This window comes from Argopecten irradians, unplaced genomic scaffold (genome assembly GCF_041381155.1).
Source record: "Argopecten irradians isolate NY unplaced genomic scaffold, Ai_NY scaffold_0018, whole genome shotgun sequence".
Lineage (NCBI taxonomy): Eukaryota > Metazoa > Mollusca > Bivalvia > Pectinida > Pectinidae > Argopecten > Argopecten irradians.
Genome location: NW_027187485.1, coordinates 408,222 through 412,390, shown reverse-complemented (window position 1 = coordinate 412,390; position 4,169 = coordinate 408,222). Strand labels below are relative to the sequence as shown.

At 36.2% G+C, this 4,169-nt stretch overlaps 1 pseudogene; it reads right to left on the bottom strand.

Moving 5' to 3' along the window:
* Positions 1-13: 13 nt before the first annotated feature.
* LOC138311368 (uncharacterized) lies at positions 14-3,922 on the bottom strand (annotated as a pseudogene).
* Positions 3,923-4,169: the final 247 nt, after the last annotated feature.

The window sequence follows — 4,169 nt, the reverse complement described above, 5'->3', positions numbered from 1 at the left end:
TCACTATGTGACTTACCTGCCCTAGGGTACGCCCCAGACCCCATAGAGAAGGGGTCACTGGTCCACTGGGATCTCACTATGTGACTTACCTGCCCTAGGGTACGCCCCAGACCCCACAGAGAAAGGGTCACTGGTCCACTGGGATCTCACCATGTGACCTACCTGCCCTAGGGTATGCCCCAGACCCCATAGAGAAGGGATCACTGGTCCACTGGGATCTCACCATGTTACTTACCTGACCTAGGGTACGCCCCAGACCCCATAGAGAAGGGGTCTCTAGTCCATTGGGATCTCACTATAGTTGTCAGATTATACTGTCTCACCAAATCTTCTCCACCAAACAACTTCCCCAAAGTTTTTATCACTGAAAATAATAGTAAGTAGAGTTTTAAAATGTAAGAAAGAAGAGACAATAACTAATTATGTTCCATGGACATGAAATTATAAAGGGCAACAACTCTGTCAATAACATTTAAAAAAATTTAAATTTAATTGTTTAAAGTCTTAATTTTAAATGTCCTGTCTGTGTGATACAAAATATCAAACCATTTGTGTTTCTTTCTTTACTGATCTCGTCATGTTCACAATATTCAATAGACACTCTCGGTCACAGAATCAATCTTAATTTAGAACTGATCTAATATGGAGCAGATAATCATTTTTATACATATATATGTTTTGTTAAGTTATGAATCATGTTAATACTGGAAGAATACCGTTGAATCATTATACAGTGTACCTTAATTTGAAGTGTTTTTTTGTCCCAATAAAACATCTTTGCATATTACAGAGTTATCTACCCTTGCTGGTAGGTATATCAAAGGAAAACTTGTGCCATTTGCTCTGAAAATAAAATATGACGTGTTCATAAACACATTGTATCACAATCAAAACTTACTTGCAAGGGTAGATAACTCTGTAATATGCAAATACGGAATACAGTAATCTTTACGGCCTACCTAGTTCTTTGAATTCCTCTATCGGAGTCTGTTCCAAATTGATAGCTGCTTTATCGTATAACGAACCAACCAGAAATGGCCGATCAACCAGATTCTGCATGTTGAACCATGTCTGAATGAATGGCTCCTCCCCCTCTGGTGTGTTGTCATGGTAAACACGCCGACGTCACTCGGCCAGAACGCCTCAGAAAACCCGACAATTACTTTCTGTGAATCGTAGACACCTGTACGATACATTTGATCACATTACTGGTCAGTTAAGCAATGTCATAAATATCATATTAAAAGACATTTTTCTTTTGAGTTACAATATTCAGAAGAGTTAAAGATGCACCACCAATGACAGAGCAAAAAATCGATACTCATTATTGGAACAAAAATTGGTGTTTAATCGTGTACATATATGTCTAATTAACGCAAAAATTAATATGAGATAATTTAGTTTGCTTTTGGTGCATGTGCAATCAGTACTTCATTCCATATAGGACATAGTGTCACAGAATTTTATAGGGATGCAAATAATTATCTTAAATACTTTTATCTTGAAGTAAAATGAGAAGAACTATTCAATGGTGGTAATGGTGTAAAGTAAGTAACTTTTGTAACCGAAGAAAAATACTAAATCGTCTGTTCCTGCGACGGAGCATCTTTAAATACCATATATGTAACCCAATTGTCTTCATAATGATGAAAACGCAATTAAGAAACCACATTTTGCCCGACTCAAAATGAAACAGAATTGACAGTCTTTGTTTGTCAACAATCTGGTGAATACTTCAGCACAAAGAATTGTTTGATAAACTAAGTAGATGTATGCCATTTATGACCAGAGTTGGTTGGCACATTTTAAAATTTCTCCATCACGCTGCCTTTAGACATGTCTTCACAAAGTCTCTAAAGCCTTCATAATCATTATTTCATTGATAATCCAAGGTCAGCCAAGGTTCATATTTCATAAGCAGATATGTATAATAAGGGCCGTTTTCCATTATACGGTTTGAATGGTTGGACCTAGTTGTTTGTTTATGAATGAAAGGCGAACCTGGTAATTTTATATTGTTTTCAGGCAAGTCATCACAGGCCTGCATCATAAACTGCAGGTCAGTCAGGTTTTATACTTGAAATAATGACTTTTACAAACGGTCGAACCGATTGTTCCGAATAAACGAAAATGGCCACGGTTAAAGGGAAAGAAAGATAATTCTAAGAAACAGTTTCTAAGTATCATGATTATAGTGGCAAAACCTTTAAAAGTGATCTTTGACATTTTAAAAATTATCAATGACCCTAAGAAAGATTTAAAATGAAAACATACTAAAGCTTTTTTCTTATATTACTAAAACATGAAAATACATTTCAAGAGCTCTGATTTTAAAACAATGTTGTGGAAATCCAGCAGAGGCAGCCATTTTGTCTCAAATCCTGACGTCACGTCAGTGACATCATGGTTTATATAACGCTGTAATAATTTATAAGTTGTTTAGATCCGCCCATAAAAATCGCTCACATATAATGAGGAAGTCACTAGATATCAGAAGAATTATAAAATCTTCATAGTAGATGGTTACCGAGCTCCTTCACGGCCTTGTACCACTCCTTAGGAAGTACGGGTTCAAACAGTACAGCCTCACTCCTCAGTACGCCTACGGGGACGGCCACGATAACTAGGTCAGCACTGACCTGATTTAGGTCCTTAGTACGCACAATCACTTTCTTCTTCTTAGAGTCGATTTTGATCTGTCTGACAATTTGATTCAGACTGATAGCTCACTATAGAGGTAGCTCACTCCCTAGTCCAGATACAATACTGGAAATAAAACAATCAACAATGTCAGGAACTTGAGTTAACTAAATTGTTTAATGATGTCTTCTGAATAGGATGATGCATAGTATGTAGTTTACATACCTAATTCCTGCTGACTTTGTCTCCTCTCCCAACTACCTTTCTAGTACATACATCTAATGTAAATGTATTATAGTAACATGATATTGTAATACGTAATACTGTTAGCGAGTAACTGAAACTTGATACTGCAAATTACTCCTATTTATAAAGGCATGTTATCACACAATATGTTACATGTTCTACAATCTACGTCATGGTTGTAAGAAACAAAGACTTCACAGATATAAGAAAGAAAATCTTTTAACGAGTGAAAATCATCAAGACAGAAAGTATTAGAGGAGAAGATCTTAATGATGATCTTACGCGTCTAGAACTTGGTCATATCCATCCACCACGATTGTATTCCAGCCAAACTGTTTCACTGGATCAAAGTGCATGGTGGAGTAGTCAGGCTTAGAGACAGCGTTATGGTTACGTAGAATACTGGTGATGATGGCGCGGTCACCCTGGAATGTGTGACCTGAGATCTCGTCCTCTACGGCTTTCTGTAGTGGAATGTCGACACCAGTGGCCTTTACCTTGTCTACTGCTGACTGAATTATCTGGCCAATAAAGTAAAGAAAGAAAGTCAGACAGACATATCAAAACTGAAGTCATTGTAATAAAAGAGAGTAAAAGTCATCACCATAGAAACAGGGGTTAAATGTGAGAAATGTTCATATTGCAACTCTGTAACAATTGATTTTAGTAATCTCTATAGAAACCGAGGGGTGTTAGATGATATGCTTTTCAGACCAAAACTCTGCTGGTCATTATAGGTCATCACTATGGAAACGGATTATAAGCAATGACAATTCTGATCAAAACTTTGTGATCGCTCAATCTATGTCATCACTATGGAAACACATGGGTTTTAGGTGAGAAAACAATCATTAAGTAAATAATGAATGTTTTTATATCACAACAACTGATTGGGTCACATTGAGAGAGTTAGATGGATTTAGAATACAGAAAAAATCTTGTGATTTGTGTGTGTGTGTGGGGGGGGACTAAGATGCAATTTGATGATTTTAAAGCGTTCTTAAGATGGCATTTTTTCTATTTAAGTTACCTGCATTTAGAAATGATCATTGTGAATGTCGTCATATCATTATGCAACCCTGCTCGATCTCAACAAACTGCTTCACACCATCGGTACATTGTTGTGTAACTAAAAAAATTACGGATTTATTGTCTTGCTAAGACATATAAACAAAATAATTTTTTAAATACTTTTTTTGAAATAGTAGAATCACTTGATGGATATTTTAGTCTGGTTCATGTGTATTGAATTTTTATCATTAAAGGTTTGAACATTACGTGCT